This window comes from Lepisosteus oculatus, unplaced genomic scaffold (assembly GCF_040954835.1).
Source record: "Lepisosteus oculatus isolate fLepOcu1 unplaced genomic scaffold, fLepOcu1.hap2 HAP2_SCAFFOLD_450, whole genome shotgun sequence".
In the NCBI taxonomy this organism is placed as follows: Eukaryota; Metazoa; Chordata; class Actinopteri; order Semionotiformes; family Lepisosteidae; genus Lepisosteus; species Lepisosteus oculatus.
This window is the reverse complement of record NW_027167989.1, coordinates 13,946-33,828: the sequence shown is the minus strand read 5'-3', so window position 1 is coordinate 33,828 and position 19,883 is coordinate 13,946. Positions and strand designations below refer to the sequence as shown.

At 47.0% G+C, this 19,883-nt stretch overlaps 4 non-coding genes across 4 annotated transcripts; all 4 read left to right on the top strand.

The window, feature by feature from the left end:
* The first annotated feature begins 1,448 nt into the window (after positions 1 to 1,448).
* LOC138229952 (U5 spliceosomal RNA) lies at positions 1,449 to 1,565 on the top strand. The gene has a single exon (XR_011186033.1). It is a non-coding gene; the product is annotated as a U5 spliceosomal RNA (small nuclear RNA).
* Positions 1,566 to 6,394: 4,829 nt separating this feature from the next.
* On the top strand, positions 6,395 to 6,476 carry trnas-gcu (transfer RNA serine (anticodon GCU)). Its single transcript has one exon. It is a non-coding gene; the product is annotated as a tRNA-Ser (tRNA).
* A 2,842-nt stretch (positions 6,477 to 9,318) lies between these two features.
* On the top strand, positions 9,319 to 9,400 carry trnas-aga (transfer RNA serine (anticodon AGA)). Its single transcript has one exon. It is a non-coding gene; the product is annotated as a tRNA-Ser (tRNA).
* A 4,323-nt stretch (positions 9,401 to 13,723) lies between these two features.
* trnar-ucg (transfer RNA arginine (anticodon UCG)) lies at positions 13,724 to 13,796 on the top strand. The gene has a single exon. It is a non-coding gene; the product is annotated as a tRNA-Arg (tRNA).
* The last annotated feature ends 6,087 nt before the right edge of the window (positions 13,797 to 19,883 follow it).

Sequence of the window (19,883 nt, the reverse complement as noted above, 5' to 3'; positions counted from 1 at the left end):
GGAAACACACATCCTCTAAATTTCTGTGCAACATTCACAGAGATTTAGCCTGGAGTGTCGTCCACCAGTGCTTACCGGTACGAACTTTCTTGTACCGTAGGGGCCTCACCCCCAGCCCTCGCTGCGTTAGGGTGGGCTGCGGCGAGGAGGAGACTGTGACCCATCTCCTGTGGTCCTGCTTTTTTGCTAAGGCCTTCTGGGCCCAGTTTGAAGATTGGTTGCAGGCTCTCTCGCCCCAATTTACCCTGACCGCTGCTTTCGTTAGATACGGCATCTCTCCTGTCAAGCTTCCTCCTGACGTGTTTGACAGGATCTGGGCCGTGGTGAACAGTGGGAAAGACGCCCTGTGGAGAGTGAGGAACATGGGGCTGTTCAAAGGCATCGAGGTCCCAGTCAAGGCAGCAGGTAGCCTGGCCCTGTTCATCACCCGAGAGAACTATTACCTCAGAGATCTGTGGAGAGAAGGGAGGGAGGAAGCAGAAAATCTGTGGGAAATAGAGAGCATAGGTCAACATCTCAAGAAACTGTGAAAAACATTATCATGTTTAAATAAAGAATGTGATTTGCACCAGAAAAAAAGAAAATTGTTGCTATGTAACTGTTACCGTGTCAAAATGTAATGAGATGTGATCATATATACTGTTTTAAGTATGTATATTAATGTAAAGCTTTCTGATTTGTGATTTCCTGTATTTTTTTGTGAAAAGAAAATAAAGTCCTTAAAAATCGAAATCGGTTGTCCCACATAAAAAACATAGCCATTGCAGGCGCCCAGCTGGATTGTAGAGGGCAGGTGCCTTAAGCCTCCATTTACATTGTCCGGTAGCAAGCAAACCTCGAATTTCCTTGCTCCTGTTTTTATACCGTCAACATCTCTAACCTCAGTTCCATGGTGGACGGTGCAGTACTGCTTAAGCCAGGTGTGAATGTCCTCCGTCTTTGCCATTTCCGAGAACATAACAACATGCACCGTTTTCCTCTCTCTCTGTGTCAGAGGCTGCAAGTTGATCTTCTCAAGGGCAGGAACTTTCCCTCTTTTTGCCTCAAACACATCCACACATTGTTCAAACAGAGAATAGGTAGCAAAAACAACCTCAAATTCTTTCTGACCTGGGAGAGCGAAGATGAAATCCAAGTGCCGAGGTTCAAAGCCAAGTTCCTTCTGTAACACTTTTCTGCTGAACTGCATACGATCCATGAAGAGGTCATCCAAAAGCTCAAAACGTACAGCATTCTTGCGGGATCCAAAGGTTGCCATCTCAAACTGCAAAACAAACACTGCTTCCACAAAACAAGAAAACAATCCAACTACAGGCTGATCAAGGTATCTCCCCTGCCAGGTAAGCTGAGAGCCACTGGCTCGTTTGTAAGGCCAGGTGCATTGACAACCACGACTGGCAGGGCAGAGGACTTGAAGGCGGCCTGGGCTCCTGCAGCTGTCCAGCCACGCACTCTGGTTTCTCTTCATCTCGTACAAATCTTTTGCCTTTTACTAAAGATTTCCATGGAGAGGAGCATGAATGAGTTCCATACAATTTTTGTGCTTCCCTGCCTTCGGGTGGGGCGCAGCTGGGCTGGTCAAAGAGAGAAAACAAAACCGCTCACAATCGCTCTTACAATGCAGTAAGTAGCACAGGCTACTTAGGGAGTAGGCTCTTCTTCTTCTTCTTCTTCTTCTTTTTCACAGCCTTAGTCCCAGACTGTCCTGGGGTCAGCTGCTTTGGTTGCTCTTCTCCATTTGTCTCTGTCGAGCACATCTTCCTCACTCACTTCACATACCTCCATATCTTTTCTCACACAATCTATCCATCTCTTTCTAGGCCTGCCTCTTCCATTGTTACCTTCCACCTCAAATTCCATTACCCTCTTTGTTACTTCCTCAAAGTCCCTCCTCATGATATGTCCATACCACCGTAACCTCGCCTCTCGCATCTTCTCAACCACATCCACCACCCTACATTGTCTACGGATTTCTTCATTTCTGATCTTATCCTTCATTGAAATCTGCAGAATCCATCTCAACATCCTCATTTCAGTTCTTCTCATCAAGTTCTCTTCCCTCTTTCCAACTGCCAAGCATTCAGCTCCATATAGTAGTACAGGTCTAATCACAGTCTTGTACATTTTGCACTTTAACTTTCTGGGAATTTTCCTGTCACAGATTATTCCAGTTATCTCTCTCCACTTGTTCCATCCAGCTTTCACTCTTTGTTTTACTGCCTCCAGTGTTTCTCCTCCCTTTACCAGTTTTGATCCAAGGTATTTAAAGTCATCAACTTGTTTCAGTTTTCCTCCATTTGTCTCCTCAACATTGGTCATAGTATCTCCTCTTCTCTCCATTACCATTATTTCAGATTTTTGTGCATTCATTTTCAGTCCACCCTTTTCCAGACTCCTCTGCCATTTGAACACTTTCTCCCGTAGTTCTACTTCTGAGTCTGCCATCAGTGCCACATCATCAGCAAAGATGAGTTCCCAAGGCACTTCTGTTCTTACCTCCTCTGTCAGTGTGTCAATAATGTTTATGAAAAGGAAAGAACTTAGTGCTGATCCTTGGTGTACTCCAACTGTGATTTCAAACTCTTTTGTCTCTCCCTGTTGTGTTATCATCTTCGTAGTTGCATCTCTATAGGTTGCTTGAACTAACTTCACCATGCTTTCTGGTACTCCTTTCTTCCTCAAGCACCAATACACCACCTCTCTGGGCACACGGTCATATGCCTTCTCCAAGTCCAGAAAGGCCACATACAGCTTTTTCCCTTTCTCTAGTGTCTTCTCCTGTAACTGTCTCATCACAAAAATGGCATCTGTTGTGCTTTTCCCCACTGAGAATCCAAATTGTGAGTTGTGGATCCTGATTATCTTCCTGAGTCTCTTGTCCAGAATTTTTTCCAGGATTTTCAATCCATGTTCCAGAAGTTTTATTCCTCTATAGTTTTAACACTCCATTGGGTCTCCTTTCTCCTTGTAGATGGTAACCATACTGCTTTTTGTCCATTCTTCTGGAATTCTCTCTTCCTTTGCAATATTGTTTAGCAATCTCGTCAGCCACTGAATCCCCTCTTCATCGAGGTTCTTAAAGTGTTCTGCTGCTATTCCTGATGGTCCAGTTGCTTTGCCCACTTTCATCTCTTTGATAGCTTCTGTCACTTCCTTTACTGAAATTTCTTGGATTGGTCCACACACTACGTCTGCCTCCACTAGGTTCTCCCTCTCATTTTCTACATTTAACAGATTTTTGAAGTACTCCAGCCATCTTTGCTTGATCTGTTCTTCTTTAATCAAGACTCTGCCTTCTCCATCCTTGAGTCCCGCCACCCGGATAATATCTTTTTTCTGTCTCGCTCTATGTTTAGCAATCTTGTAGATTTGGTCCTCTCCTTCCTTTGTTTCAAGTTTCTCATTCCATTCTTTCCAGGCTCTTTCCTTTGCTCTTGCTACACTTCTTTTTGCTACCTTCTTTAGTCTCTTATATTCTTGTAATTCTCCAGTGCCATCTTTCAGTGCCTTGTATGCTTTTTTCTTTTCCTTCAGTGTTTCCTGAACTTCCATATCCCACCACCACTCTTCATTTTCCCTCGGTCTGCCTCCTCTTGTCTTTCCACAAACCCTGGTAGCAGCCTCTTCTAGGATGTGGCTCATCTCAGTCCACTCTTCTTCAACTGAAGGCTCCTCTGTTTCCTCTGTGTTGTTTTTCATTTCTTTCACCAGCCTGTTGAAATCTACTTTGTTTTCTCTCAGTTTCCACACTTTTGTTCGTGCTGGGTGTTTCCTCTGCCTTATTCTTCGCTCCTTCAATATTGTGATGTCCATCACCAGTAGCCTGTGTTGTCTGGTAACAGCCTCATAGGGCAGGACTTTAGCATCTTGGACTTTCGCTCTATCAATTCTTCTCACTAATATGTAATCTATTTGGGTATCATGGCCTCCACTCCTGTATGTCACCTTTTGCTCATAATTCTTCGTGAACCCTGTGTTCACTGCAAACAATTCAAGAGCTTGGAGTGTCTCTAGTAGCCTTCCTCCTTCTTCATTTCTCTCTCCTAGCCCTCTCTGACCATGTTCATCTGGATAATCTGGGCATTTCTCTCCTAAATGTGCATTGAAGTCTCCTCCAATTACCACCATTTCATTTCCTGGGATTCTGCTAATCACTTCTTCGAGATCTTCCAAAAAGCTCTCCTTTTCCTCCTGTGGTCTTCCTACCTGTGGTGCATATACAGAGATGATATTCCATAACCCACTCTCAAAAGCCACCTGTACATTGATAATCCTGTCTGAGTGTCTAACCACCCTCACTATCTTGTCTGCTAGGTCTTTGCACACTATCACACCCACTCCATTCATTTTGGTACTCTTTCCAGCATATAGAATCATGTATCCCTCTCCTAGGTGTCTTGAGCTGTTTCCTTTCCACTTGGTTACTTGCACACACAAGATCTCCACTTTTCTCCTTGCCATAGTTTCAACCAATTCTCTCCCTCTCCCTGTCATGGTGCCAACATTCCAACTCCCCACTCTCATTGACTTAACATTCCTTCCAGGCCCCTTCACCTTGTTTCTTTTCTGTAGCCCCCACTCTACAGTTTTCCCCACAGTAGCATAATTTCCATTAGTACCCTGTTGGGACACAGCACTAATGGCGGACGTTGTTAACCCGGGCCCCGGCCGATCCGGTATGTGGTTTGTGTTCTTTGCAACCATGGTTTTGGCAAGATGGTTTTACGTCAGATGCCCTTCCTGACACAACCCTTTTAGTCGCCTCTTACGACAGGCACTTAGGGAGTAGGCTGATGTGTTTAAAAACAACCAGCGCCAGGCAGGAGTCGAACCTCCAAGCTCCTAATCCATAGTCAGACACATTATCCATTGCACCACTGGCCCTGGTGTGACACTACAGGACTGTAACCCAGTGAGCTTAGCACTGCAACTAGTAAAATATTACCCCTGGTCCATTCTTTTCCAAAAGTGAGAAACACCTGTTTTCTACATTTTGTCTGTTTTAAAACCATATCTCTTTAAACCAAACCAAAAGTTTGTCTTTTGCACTGATATTCTGATTCATTTCGATTTCAAAGAAAAAAAAACATTACCTTCCAAAGCATCATAAAATTGTCCCTTCCTCCACACTCTACTTCTCTCTTGTAGTAGTACAGCAGACCTTTCCAGGTGAGCAGATCACAGAGTCCGAAATGAGCTTCCTCCATCAAGCAAAGTACCTGAACATGACTCTGTCATCATAAAAGCGCCCCTGTAATAAAGAAATTAAATCCGAAATCAAGAGGGCAGTTGCCTACTGAAGTTCAAGAAGTCATAAATTTTAACCTAGCAACACATTAAAGGCTGCATCTATACAAGTACGATTCTAGAAATGCTCACCAGATTACGTTTTAAGAAAGAACTGCGCCTCAGGTTCCGCCGAGATCTTAACTCGGATGGCAGGATTCAGAGTCTGGAGTGTGGAATGATGGCGCACGGAGGGTCCACATACTGTGGATCTCTCAGTGATCTTCCGCGTGTTCAAACCGCCAGCGTGTGACTCCCCTGTCCCCGTGACCTCATTGCTCTGCTCTCGCCTCTGTGCAGCTGAGCCCGACTCATGGTAAAGTGGAAAAAAATATGCCCTAAACGTGAGATTTACTCTGGAGTGAGGATAGTTGTTACCTTCTTATCGTTGAAACGGATGTATGTGATATGGCGACTAGGTTCTTCTCCATTAGCAGGCTTAAGGTTAAAGAAAAAAACATTGCTGACTTCTTTTTTTTTTGCCAGCCTCGAGCGCTGATTAGCGAGGTTTGTATTTCATGTTTTGCAAGTTGCATCCATTTTAAGAAAAACAAGTCGCGTTAAAGACAGGAAATGAATACTTGCATTTAATTAAGTCTAGCGGTAGGCGGTTGTCTGTAAGGACCAGTTCAGTTCGAGAAGACAGAACGAAGAAGGCACCACTGGGATTCGGACCCAGCATCTCCTGTTTAAGGAGACAAGCACTTTAACCAACTAAGCCACGGCGCCCTGGGAGTGTTGTCCTTTTGCAGCCACTTGGACACACCACTCAGACACATCTGCATTCGGTGTGTGCTCCGCCTGCTCGCTGAGCAAGTTGCCACCTTTACATACAATAGCAACATCGACACCAAGAGAAAGGATGACAAATGGCTTTTATCTGGAACTTTTCATGTCCAAGGAGCTCAATGTGCTTTCTGTGTACAACAGGGCCACTGAACTCCACACTGGCCACTGAACCACAGCAGTGGCTTGCTGGCTTGACATCTCCCAAGGAAAATGTTGAAATCGCATGTGGAACAGGAAAAGGACCCTCGAGTACGAGGGAAAAAAAAGAAAAAGATCATCTTTAGCGCGCCAACCCATGTCTGGACAGCCCAGTTTCGTCGACGAGGTGGCCGAGTGGTTAAGGCGATGGACTGCTAATCCGTTGTGCTCTGCACGCATGGGTTCGAATCCCATTCTCGTCGCTCTCTATGTCTGACACGTGTGCCCGTTCGACGTTGGCCCTCCTTTTGTTTGCTCCAGTACTAGAGCCGTGCATTTTCTAGCGGTGGCTGAACATGGTATAGCAGGCTAACGTCGGTATCGAGCAGTGGCAGTAACAGTATTTACGTGCCGCTGCTGCCAAGTGGCTCTGGTTTGAGACTGCGTTTTCACTTACTTGCAGCACAAACGGAGAAAGCGATTTTTGACAGTCTCTCGAGAGACTGCGCTAGGTGTTTAGGGATAGATCAAAGGGATAGACTTTGTCAGTTCCCCCTGGGATGATGGCCTCTCAAATAGTTTGTGATTCCTCTAGACGTTTATACAGTAGAAGCCTGCTTCGTGGCTTAAATCCAAGCTAAGGAAACGAGTTAGAGGTCTGATGCAGAACTGCGAATTCAATGAAGGGGAACACTACAGTACATTGCACTGTATGTGTGAGGAAAGCTGCCCCCTTCTGTTCCTTGTCGACCGAACAGAGGACTGTAAAGGATACCGCCAAGAAACTTTAGGATGCTGGTTGGAATCCAGCTCCAAAGAGGCCCCTTTGGGTGTTATGTCATCAAAAAGTAAGAACAGAGAATCTCCCTTTGATCAAAAGCGCAACAGAACTGTTTTCCGTGGAGCAGGTTTCAGACCCGTAGACCTGTTTTATTTGTAGGGCAGGGCGCATTCCCAAACGCGAATCTCCTGTTTTAGAAATGGTTTGGGGCGGCGTGAAGTGAAAATAAGAAGTGGGCTCCAGATGCACATGGAAGCAATCAAGTGTTTCATCCGAGCTGTTTCAAAGACTGCTCAACAGCTTTCCTTTCACAGAGGCCCAACGATTAATGATGGGGGTGCACCCTTCAATGTGCCTTACGACTCTAGGGAGTGATTGAGACGATTCGTAGCGTGTTTTCATTTCCCTCTATTCCCCGTGTTGCAGTGGTAGGATGATGTAAATTCCTGCTTCAACACGTAACGGCATTATAATCACGTGCAGGAGCTGAGGGCTTTTGTTTTGTTTCGTTTTCCATGGCGTTCGTAAACGCGCAAAACAAAGACAATTCCTCCGTCTAACACGAATGTAAATGCTTTTGAAAGTGCAGTGTGGTGCAGCTTGTAAAATCCTTGTCCACATTTTTGGTTTGTTGATGTTTTTTCTGTCTGCCAAAGTTGCATTTTGACATCAGGACGGGGAGACTTTATCATTTGAACGTGAAGCCAGCATTAAACCCTCTGAGGCGTGTCTGTCTGCCGGCATGTATCTTGTGAAAGGTTTTTTTTTTTTAACGGAGAGCGACTTAAAAAAAGTTTCTGCAGCCACCTCGCACTCCGTGTTAGATTATAGGAGGAATGCGGCGGCGGCGAGCTCGCTGTAGTTGTGGCCGAGTAGTTAAGGCGATAGACTTGAAATCCATTGGGGACTCCCCGCTCAGGTTCGAATCCTGCCGACTATGGCGTCTGCCGCACGTTGCCTTGTGCCTGTGCGGCAAAGGCGAAGTGCAGTTTCTCCTTTCCTGGTACTATAAAAATGCTACATCGCTTGGTCCTGCTTCCATGGAAAGCAGTTCTTCAGGTAATTCTACTCTCTTACCAAAGCTGTTAGGTTCCTTTCCGTGGTGAGAGGGGTTGTCATGCAACGCTGCCACATAGTGCCGACAGACAAGTGTGTTGCGGGAGAAGAGAAAAGTGTTTGAAGATTTAAGAGTGTCTTAGGTGGAGCCAAAATCAAGTGTCACAAATGCAAGTGGGAGGATTTCCAATGTTTAATATGGTAAAAATAAGCGGAAGTTATCTGCCGGTCCGGCACAGTCTGCCATGCTTTTGTCATATACTGTAAAGTGGTGTCGAACTGGGTGTCGAACTGGAGCCTCACCATTTGCATATGTGAGGCTCCAGTTATATATCGAGTGTCACATTAAATGACAAAAATGAAGAGAGTTAAAGCAGCTGGAGAGGTTTTCTTACAACTTTTGAGCTGACACAGTTTTGGAAAATGTTTCCTTCACGCTGCACTGTACAACATAGGCAGCCAAGAGTCCCCAAAACAAAACAGAATTGACAGATAGGAGAAAATTCCCATTCGTCCTGAAGTTCCCAAAATCCAGCACTGAGCGTAAACAAAGTGTCTAAGTAGCGTGGGAATGCTAACCCTAACCCTAGCTGGAGTTTGAGCAATCCAGCACTGAGCGTAAAAAGATGAGTCAAAGTAACGTCTAATCGGATTAGTTTCCTTAGAGCTGGTTCAGAGTTTGCTCAAGAGTTTACCTTTCACAGATGCGCAAAGAAGAATGTTGGGGGTGCAAGCTTCAAGGCGCCTTACAGCTGTAGGGTGTGATTCGAGACGATTCGTGGCGTGTGCTGGTTCCCATATACCGTATGCACCGGGGTGCAGTACTAGGATGACGTACAATACCGCTTGGGCACGTAACGGCGTTATATGCAGGGTTTTCGTTTGTTCGTTTTGTTTTGCTCTGCTTTGCTTTGTTTTGCTTTCCATCGCGTTGGTAAGAGCGTAAATAAAAAGGCGATTCCTGCGTCTACCACTAATGTAAGAGCTATTTCAAGTGCGACGTGGTGCGGCTTTTCAAATGCTTGTGGGCATTTCTCTGTTGTTGATTCTTTTTTTGTGTAACAAAGTGGTATTTTCATGTCCGGACGGGGAGACTTTATCATTCCGACATGAAGCCACCCTTAAGTCCTCTGAGGCGTGTCTGTCTGCAAGGCTTGTATTTTGGAAATGTTTTTTTGAAACGGAGAACGACTTTGAAATAGGCTTTCGCCGGCGCCTCGCGATCCAGGTAAGATTGTAGCAAGAACGCAGCGGCGGTGGGGCTTGCTGTAGTCGTGGCCGAGTAGTTAAGGCGATGGACTAGAAATCCATTGGGGTCTCCCCGCGCAGGTTCGAATCCTGCCGACTACGTTGTCTGCCTCCAGTCGGTGTGTTTCGGCGCAAGCAAAGAAGCGCGCCTCTTTGCTGTTCCTGGTGGTTTTAAAACGCCCAATCGCTTGTACCCACTGCCTTGGAAATAAGTTCTTCAGCGTCCGCGAATGGCATTTTGCAGCTGGAAGCAGATGTCGACGCGTTTTCCACAGAGCACCAAAAAAGCGTCTTTTTTGAAGGTCCAGGCACTGAGCATTGGTGGTTCAGTGGTAGAATTCTCGCCTGCCATGTGGGAGGCTTGGGTTCGATTCCCGGCCAATGCAGTGGCTTTTGCAGGGAGCGGCTCCATCACTTGCATTCCCTTGCAACTCGCAACTGAAAACCCACTGAAGCTAAGCAGGTGTGAGCCAGGTCAGTACCCGGATGAGGGTGAGCTACAGGGAAAAACAAAGCTTCCAGCTGCAAGCGGTGTTAATGGTGCCGGCGGGGGGGCGCTCACCCTGAGGTCTGTGCCGGTCCCAATGCCCCAGTATAGTGACGGAGATGCTGTGTTGTAAAAGGGCGCTGTCTTTTGGTTGAGATGTAAAACCGAGGTCACAGCGCTCTGTGGTCATTCAAAATGACCACCAAAACCTTTGACAAAAGCTCTTGGTAATTGATGGTCTTCAATAATGCTTCTCCTTTAGGTACATTTTAAATCAGCTGAAAAATGCTGTGAAATGGGGGGGCACTTCAGGCCAGTGTAGGATTTGGGTTACAAGAACCATGAAACTGCACGAGAAAGCCCGTACACTGAATTACACGGCTTTCTATTCAAAGGAGGAAAAAAGAAATTCCCTGAGTTCGATTTTTTGCAGCACAGAGAGGAGCACTGTCGTGAGGCCAGTTAGCTCAGTTGGTTAGAGCGTGATGCTAATAACACCAAGGTCACGGGTTTGAGCCCCGTACGGGCCAGGTCCTTTTCTCCTCTCTTACCAAAGCTGTTAGGTTCCTTTCCGTGGTGAGAGGGGTTGTCATGCAACGCTGCCACATAGTGCCGACAGACAAGAGTGTTGCGGGAGAAGAGAAAAGTGTTTGAAGATTTAAGAGTGTCTTACTGTAGGTGGAGCCAAAATCAAGTGTCACAAATGCAGGTGGTTGGATTTCCAATGTTTAATATGGTAAAAATAAGCGGAAGTTATCTGCCGGTCTGGCACAGTCTGCCATCCTTTTGTCAGATACTGTAAAGTGGTGTCGAACTGGGTGTCGAACTGGAGTCTCACCATTTGCATATGTGTGTGCGTTGTTAGTTGATCTGACAATTGATTTTCTAAAAGCCCCAACGAACAACCTCGTGTTTATTGCTACAATTAATAATTGTCTCAGTAAACCCATCAAACCTCTACATTTAATGGCGTCCCTGGGCGGGCGAGTTTAGAATAAAATGAGAATCAATCGCACAGAATAACTGATGTTATACAGTTATACATCGAGTGTCACATTAAATGACAAAAATGAAGAGAGTTAAAGTAGCTGGAGAGGTTTTCTTACAACTTTTGAGCTGACACAGTTTTGGAAAATGTTTCCTTCACGCTGCACTGTACAACATAGGCAGCCAAGAGTCTCCAAAACAAAACAGAATTGACAGATAGGAGAAAATACCCACTCGTCCTGAAGTTCCCATAATCCAGCACTGAGCGTAAACAAAGTGTCTAAGTAGCGTGGGAATGCTAACCCTAACCCTAGCTGGAGTTTGAGCAATCCAGCACTGAGCGTAAAAAGATGAGTCAAAGTAACGTCTAAATTGGGTTAGTTTCCTTAGAGCTGGTTCAGAGTTTGCTCAAGAGTTTACCTTTCACAGATGGGCAAAGAAGAAAGTTGGGGGTGCACGCTTCAAGGCACCTTACAGCTGTAGGGAGTGATTCGAGACGATTCGTGGCGTGTGCTCGTTCCCATATACCGTACGCCCCGGGGTGCAGTGCTAGGATGACGTACAATACCGCTTGGGCACGTAACGGCGTTATATGCAAGTGCGGGATGTGAGGGTTTTCGTTTTTCCGTTTTGTTTTGCTCTGCTTTGCTTTGTTTCGTGGTCAAGAGGCGTAAGGTAAGTCGTAATCCAGGGAGAACACTGGTGGCAAACAGTCCGAGGTGAGAGGCGAGGTCCAAAGTCAAAAAGGCAGAAGGGGAGTCCAATATCCAGAATAAACGAGGTAATGGAAAAAACGCCAGGTAGAGCTCTCAAGGCATAGACTCAATACCGAGCAGCGGGAAGCAGGTAAAGATGGTAAAAATAGCACTGTGTACCGCACGGTGGAGTGTGTGCAGGTGGGTTAACTCGTGCGGCAGGGTTTGTTAATAATCACCCACTGCTGGTGCTGATTAGATCGCTTAAGAGTTGGTCTTAACTGCCTGGCGGTCATGACAAGCTCCTCTTTAAGCTGTGGTTTAGTTTTGCATTCATGTGTTTCTAGAGCAGTTATTTATGGGGGTGGGTGGGTCTTTCACAGAGGCTCAGGACAAATCCCCCGCATGAAAGTCTACTGTGTGCGTTCAAACAGTCACAGGTCAAGAGCCAGGCAGGAGGACAATGGACAGAAGAGCCAACGAGCTAAAAATAAAAGAACGAATATGAAAAAGCCACCATCTTTTTCTTTTTGACATTTTCCGACATTCATGCAAGCCAAGACAAAGTTGCTCGTAGCTACTTGTGGATTCCAATACTCTATCGAGTGCTTTGATGAGTTTTTGCAATTTGATTGTCGTCCTGTCAGCCTGTTTCTGTTTTTTTTTTCAATCTAGTGATGGAAAGTAAGAGGGAAATGATGGAGCAATCAATAACCGCTCCGGAAAAAAAATGGCAGAAAGAAATGGCCCGTCACTAAGGACATTTGTGAAGCAGAGGAGTGACATCACCACAAAGGCGACTTATTCTGCTGATCGTTTTGGTGAATAATGATTGAGGCGCGTTAAGAGAAAGGTAGCTGCATCAGCATGCTTAGGCTGCAAAGGATAAAGCAAAGGTTTACTCCATGCTGAAAAGAGAAAAAAAGAAGCACAACGTTTTGGCTGTGGAGCCTTCTGCGCCATCTTCTTTAGCGATGGTGATGATGTTTACATTGGAAAAACTGAGACACCCATACCAGAGGGGCTTGAACCACCAACCTTTCAGTTAACAGCCAAATGCACTAACCGATTGCTCCACAGAGACTGACGGCCGCTTGTGCTCCCTACATTTGCAGGTTTATGGTCAAAGAAAACAATCGTTTGCGCTTCTTGTAGCCAGCAATATTTTTTCACTGACAACCAAGAAATTGATTTCATCTTTCACAAAATGTATGGATTTCTTCAGAAACAAGTTATTCCAGAAAGGAAATGCATTCTTGCATTAAACTGAACAAAGCTGTACATGTTTGTCTGAAATGATACATTTGGCACAACAAGACACGGAGAGAGGCACAGCTGGTATTCAGACCCAGGATCGCCTGCTTACTAGGCAGGCACTTTAAGCCACTAGGGAGCACCGCACTTTTACAGACACTTGGACACATCTGCGCTCGGTGTGCACTTAACATAATCTCTGAGCCCGTTGTCTCTTTCCCATTTAATAGCAGAACTGACGCCAAGAGAAATGATGAGAAATGGCATTTATTTGACACTTCTCATGGAGCTCAATGCCCTTGACACCTCCCCAAGGCGACAGAGCTGCATTCTTTGGCGACAACATTTTTTCTTTTGTTTTATTTCTATACTTATTGATAGAAAAAAAAAACGATATGTCATGTACTGTAAGGGAAATGTCTCTTTTCATGGGGAAAGCTAGCACCAGCAAATGTTGTGTTTAGAAGAAGTGATTTAACATGACACGTGACCTAATTTACCGAAGCAAAAGCTCACCCAGCAAGCCCTGCTTTACTTCTACAGGAGAGAAGTACTGTAGAGTCTGCAAGATGTTCAGCTGGGTAGCTACGTCACCATGCCTCGGCTGCAAAGGAACAAGTAATAGGTTTATTGCATGCTGAAAAGAGAAGAAAGGAAACACAACGTTTCGGCCATGAGGTCTTCTCACACCTGAAGAAGCCTCACACCTGTAAAAGGTTCCATGGTTTCTTTCTTCTCTTTTCAACATGGAATACACCTATTGTCTGCAAGATGTTAGAATTTCACGGTGTTTTGGAAGAAAACCTTTTTTCTTTGAATTCAAAATCAATCGGAATTTCAGCACGACACATCAACACTTTTTCTGTTTTAAGGAGATGATATTTTAAACCTGATAAAAATAGTAGGAAACACAAGTTTCTTGCTGTGAAAATTTAGATGGGGAAGTGTACTACTGGTAGCAGTGTAGAGCTCTCTGTGGTGGAGTGTAAGCGCATGTTCTATGGGCCAGTGGCGTAATGGATAACGCGTCTGACTTCGCATCAGAAGATTGTAGGTTCGAGTCCTTCCTGGCTCGTGAGGCTTTTAAACCTCTCAGGTTCCTCGGTAACAGGTTGCCGTCATGTATATGAACTATAGAAAAGCATTTGCCACAACCCGTAAATTAGCACGCAAGTGCGGGCTAGTTAACACAGAACTGTATGGAGATCATCTCCAGCTCCGAGCTCAATTGCAATGAAAAAACATGCAGAACAGAACTGGAGAGCAGCTGAATTTGTGCTCAGTAGGGTGGGGAGGACTCAGCATTGCTATTGTTCTAATTGGCATGAACTGCAGGGGATCTGAATCAGAACATGTCAGTTAGTTCGATCATTGCGTCAATATGTAGGCCACGTTAATATAGAATTATTACTTTGTCTGTCTCGTCTTTGTATATAGCTGAATGTCCCTGACAATTTCATGTTAGTTTTTAAGAACGACATTGGTTCTAATATATACATATATAGCATATAAGGAACACGTAAAAGTTTAGTCCATGCTGAAAAGATAAGAAAACCGCCACAACGTTTCATCTTGGAATAAATCTTTACTTGTTGTTTTGCAGCCTACCCATTCTGATCTAACTCCTCCCTTGAAATTCCCTAACAGATAAGGGTACGTACCGGCTCATGCGATGCTCAGTTGCAATTTGTCCCAAAACAAACAAGAACAGCAGCTGAGGTTTTGAGTTTGAACATGCACTGTATTAAAGCAGCTTTTATTTCCATTGATAAATGCTAGATATTCCTACAGAGATTCTCCAGGTGAGTAAGCGATTCCTGTTTCTGTTTGTATTTCTGTTTCATATATATATACAGTATATATAAATATATGTTACATGTGTCTCTGCAATAGTATAAATGTGTTATACACTATCAGGGGCTGCTTTTTTGTGCACCTCATCTACAACAAGGGTTTTTTTTTCATTTATGTTTGTGGACCTTCACCATTTGAGGAAGTGAGTTAGATAAGAAAGTTACAGGTATGGTGAGCAATGACTGACAAAGGCACGTACTGCGTATTCCTTACAGAAGAGTAAGCAATTTGTTCTAAAAAACACTGGCTAAAGTCCAACATCGTTAGCAATCTTATTACTTAAATAGAATTAACATCAATAAACTGTAAGGTGCTGGTACATGCGAGTAGATTTGATCTTCTATTAAACAAAAATGCAATTACAGCTCTAAAAAGGTCAACCTAGACTTCTGTAACAGATCTGTTCAGGTCATCGCTGTTCCTCTGACCTTGTGAGTCTTTGGAATTTTAAAAGTGTATTTTGCTTGCCTTTCATGTGGTCTGTGTACAAGTCACTGTGGCGTATGCGGTCCTACACAGCCTTGCTATAGACGTGACGAGCCTCCGCTATGTTGCAATGGAGAACAGGTTCAGTATGGAGCTGCCGAGAAAATTCAGCTGGAAAGCTCGTTGCAGAAAAGCATCGTTATCTGCGTCCAGCTGCAAAGCGTCACTCGTGGGTGCTGAACAATCGATTTCCAAGGCAGTGGGTCTAGGCGATTTAGAGTGTTAAAGGTCCCAGCGAAAACAAAACAGCGCTGGTCCTTTTTCATGCACGCACGAGAGCAAATGCAAAGGACACCGTAGTCGGCAGGATTTGAACCTGCGCAGGGAGACCCAAACAGATTTCAAGTTTGTTGCCTTAACCACTCGGCCACGATTACAGTAAATACGCCAGCTGTTGGCTTCTTGCTACAATCGAACAGGGAGTGCGAGGCGGCGGCAACTTTTTTCAAGTTCGCTCTCCGTTTAAGAAACCTTTTACGCCATACGTGTAAGCAGACACACACCTCAGAGTACTTAAGGGTGGCTTCAAGTTGGAATGATAAAGTCTCCCCGTTCGGACATGAAAATAGAACTTTCTTAGACAGAAAAAAATCAACAACGGAGACATGTGGACGACGATTTCAGTCACTGCACTTTGAATAGCATTTTTACTCGAGTTACAGGAGATGCACGAATGGCCCTTGACCTACGCTCTTACGAATGCCTTGGAACATTGAAAGAGAACAGCCCTCAAGTCCTGCGGTTTATTATAATGCTGTTGCGTGTCGAGGCAGTATTTGACTCCGTCCTACCGTTGAGACACGGGGCGTACTGTAAATGAACTGCACCTGACAGCTTTAGAAAAACACCTGGGCTCAGTACGGTGCTGAGAGCTCAGCGTTGCTGTTCTAATTAGCACGCACTGCATCGGCTATGACCCGAACTTTTCAATTATCCCGAAGGACGGCGCCTGTTTGTGCAGCAGAGTGTTGCCATCAGGAGGCTGGGGCGTAAGAGAGCCACACAGCCCGCAGGGTGAGCGCTCCCTACTGGTCCCAGTCACACCTCTTGCAGGAGCAGCAGCAACCGGAGCTTTTCCGGGGTGGAATCTCCCATCCGGGTGCCGGCCAGGCTCACACCTGCTGGGCTGCCCCGGGGGTGAGCCCAGTCGAGAGTCGCAGGGCCAGATCTAGTCACCGGGGAGAAACGATACAAGTGAAGGATTGCTCGGCTCTCGGCACTTGAAAAGACCGACAAATGTCTCGATCCCGCCGGAGCTGAATGTACCCGCATGTGTGGTGTCGTCTTCTTCCCCCGCCCCGCTGTGTTTGCTGTATTGTCTCTGAAGGCGGCCCCCCCGAGACGAGACGGGCTGTTCCTGTGCCCCAATTAACACTTTACAGGTGCCATTCCCCGGCATTGTGGCCATTGTCGGTGCTCACACGCGATAAGATAAGGCGGAGGAGAGCGGGGCATGCCCAGCGGCAGACATTCAAGGAGGGGGCAGTGCGAGGTGAGGTGAGGTGCGACACGCCGGAGCCCCGACGCAGCTAATGCGGAGCACTTGTTGGACTGGCATCGAAAGGACGTGTGCGCACGGAGCGAGCCTTCCCTGCGGCGGAGCGCGGGAACTTTCTCCCCCCCTCCCGCTGCAGGAGTTGTGTGCACTGCAGCGGTGCCGAGAGAAAAGCACAGAAGGCAGCAGGCTCTGGAGAGCAGGTAAGAGACGGAGCCTTGTGGGCAGGCGAGCAGGCCCGTTTTTTGGAAATTGCTGAAAAGGTTTGTTCGGTGTGTGGCAGGCGCACGTCGCGAGCTTGCGTGGCGATCTGCCGGTCTGGAGTTATGCAAATGAGGCCGAATTGCATCCCGGGACATGCTGCGAATGCGCAACGGCGACTGCAGATGTGTAGGAAACGGCGCGCTCGTTTTCTCGTTTTGCCCACACTTTTGAGTGTTAGTGTGGCGTGTGAGTGTGTGAAAGAGTGGGCCCAGCAGGAGGCGGTGGCGTGCGGGGCGAGGAGGTGGCCTAGACTGCGCGATTTGTGCTGTGGGTGCGGGCCGCTTGCAGGGGCCTGTTTAACTCATACTTACCTGGCAGGGGAGATACCTTGATCAGCCTGTAGGTGGAGTAGTTGGATTGTTTTTCTTTTGTTGGAAGCAGTGTTCGATTTGCGGTTTTTGAAATGGCAACCTTTGGATCCCGTAAGAATGCTGTACGTTTTGAGCTCTTGGATGACCTCTTCATGGATCGTATGCAGTTCAGCAGAAAAGTGTTACAGAAGGAACTTGGCTTTGAACCTCGGCACTTGGATTTCATCTTCGCTCTCCCAGGTCAGAAAGCATTTGAGGTTGTATTTGCTACTTATCCTCTGTTTGAACAATGCGTGGATGTGTTTGAGGCAAAAAGAGGCAAAGTTCCTGCACTTGAGAAGATCAACTTGCAGCCTCTGACACAGAGAGAGAGGAAAACGGTGCATGTTGTTATGTTCTCGGAACTGGCAAAGACGGAGGACATTCACACCTGGCTTAACCAGTACTGCACCGTCCACCATGGAACTGAGGTTAGAGATGTTGATGGTATAAAAACAGGAGCAAGGAAATTCGAGGTTCGCTTGCTACCGGACAGCGTAAATGGAGGCTTAAGGCACCTGCCCTCTACAATCCGGCTGGGCGCCTGCAATGGCTATGTGTTTTATGTGGGACAACCAAAGGTGTGTCGGCGCTGTGGTGCTGTGGGACACCTGGCATCGTCCTGCACTGTGAAATGCTGCAAGACCTGTGGCAAACAGGGACATTTAGCCTCTGACTGTTCAATGCTGCCAAAGTGCAATTTATGTGGCTCGGAAGGACACGTTTTTAAGAACTGCCCTCACGCCTACGCCAATAAACTCAAAATGAGAAAGGATGAGGCAGTGCTTGTTTCAGCCAAACCGGCCCGAAAATCCAAAGCAAACAACAAGTCAAACAAAGAACCCTTGTTGGACAAAGACTCTCAGCCTCCAGCCAGGATCAGTCCTGCTGTGGCTCCGGGGCTGGTGGAAGAGAAATCCACTACGCCCCCACAACCGCAGACTGCACCAGACAAGCACGAGGGTTTGAAAACCCCCGAGAACAGCGAGGACCCCTCCCCCACTCCTGCTCCTCAGAACGAGGGCCAGTGTGGGGCTCCCCGGTGGAGCGGGTCCAGCGAGGATACCCAGGATTCAGCGGAGCTGCTTTTCTCAGACTCTGCAAGTGCTACAGATGCCCTCCTCTCCTCCATCCAGTCCATCACGGAGGATCTGCAGCAGCTGGTGGGTGAGGGGGAAGAGGAGACTGGTGCATCGGCTGCACCCCTTTCCCCTCAGTGCTCCCAGGAGCTGGACTTGAGGAAAAGAAAAAATGACTCTGTTTTCTCCCCGAGCGAGGAGGAAGGAGAGCATGGCGATGGGGACAGCTGGAACCTCTCCACCCCTCCCTCTACCCCCTTCCTTGAAATGGACTCTGTGAACGCTTTTACTGCTGCCACCCTGATGAAGGCTCATTCAGAGGATGGCTGGCAGGAAATTGGTAAGAAGAAAAAGAAAAAGAAAAAGGTAACAGGTGAGACCGAAGAGAAATGTGTTTTGTAAAGACTGATTCCACTTTCTTATGTAATATGGCTCTTAACATAATTTCTCTTAACACAAGAGGTATCAATGACAGAGTTAAATGCCAGTCTGTCTTTGATTACCTCCAGCAGAGAGAGGGAGATGTGTTGATGTTGCAGGAGTGTGCTTTAGCCTATCAAGAGAGGTATAAAAGTTTTGAAGATAGGTGGGATAAAGGGCCTTCTGTTTGGTCAGGGGACAATAACAACAGAGCCTCTGGCGTGGCCATTCTTTTCAAAGGATGGGCATTCAAATTGAAAAGTATTCAGAGGGTCATAGATGGCAGGTTGCTGTGTGTGGATGTGGAATGGGGGACCGTTAACCTGCGGCTAATCAATGTGTATTGCCCTACTGACGTAGGAGGAAGGGTGGAGCTACTCAAGGCACTCTCCCCCCTATTGTTATGCAGCACAGACGTGATAGTGGGAGGGGATTTTAATTGTATCTTAGAGCACACAGACAGGCAGTCTAGCTCGCCGATAAAATTGGATTCCAGCTCACTGGTGCCAGTCCAACAAGTGCTCCGCATTAGCTGCGTCGGGGCTCCGGCGTGTCGCACCTCACCTCACCTCGCACTGCCCCCTCCTTGAATGTCTGCCGCTGGGCATGCCCCGCTCTCCTCCGCCTTATCTTATCGCGTGTGAGCACCGACAATGGCCACAATGCCGGGGAATGGCACCTGTAAAGTGTTAATTGGGGCACAGGAACAGCCCGTCTCGTCTCGGGGGGGCCGGCTTCAGAGACAATACAGCAAACACAGCGGGGCGGGGGAAGAAGACGACACCACACATGCGGGTACATTCAGCTCCGGCAGGAACGAGACATTTGTCGGTCTTTTCAAGTGCCGAGAGCCGAGCAATCCTTCACTTGTATCGTTTCTCCCCGGTGACTAGATCTGGCCCTGCGACTCTCGACTGGGCTCACCCCCGGGGCAGCCCAGCAGGTGTGAGCCTGGCCGGCACCCGGATGGGAGATTCCACCCCGGAAAAGCTCCGGTTGCTGCTGCTCCTGCAAGAGGTGTGACTGGGACCAGTAGGGAGCGCTCACCCTGCGGGCTGTGTGGCTCTCTTACGCCCCAGCCTCCTGATGGCGACACTCTGCTGCACAAACAGGCGCCGTCCTTCGGGGGAGGCGTCAAACCGAGGTCCCGACCCTCCTTGGCCATTAGGAAACCCCAGGGCGTCTCTCAAAAAGAGATGCCGGGGGTGTCCCTC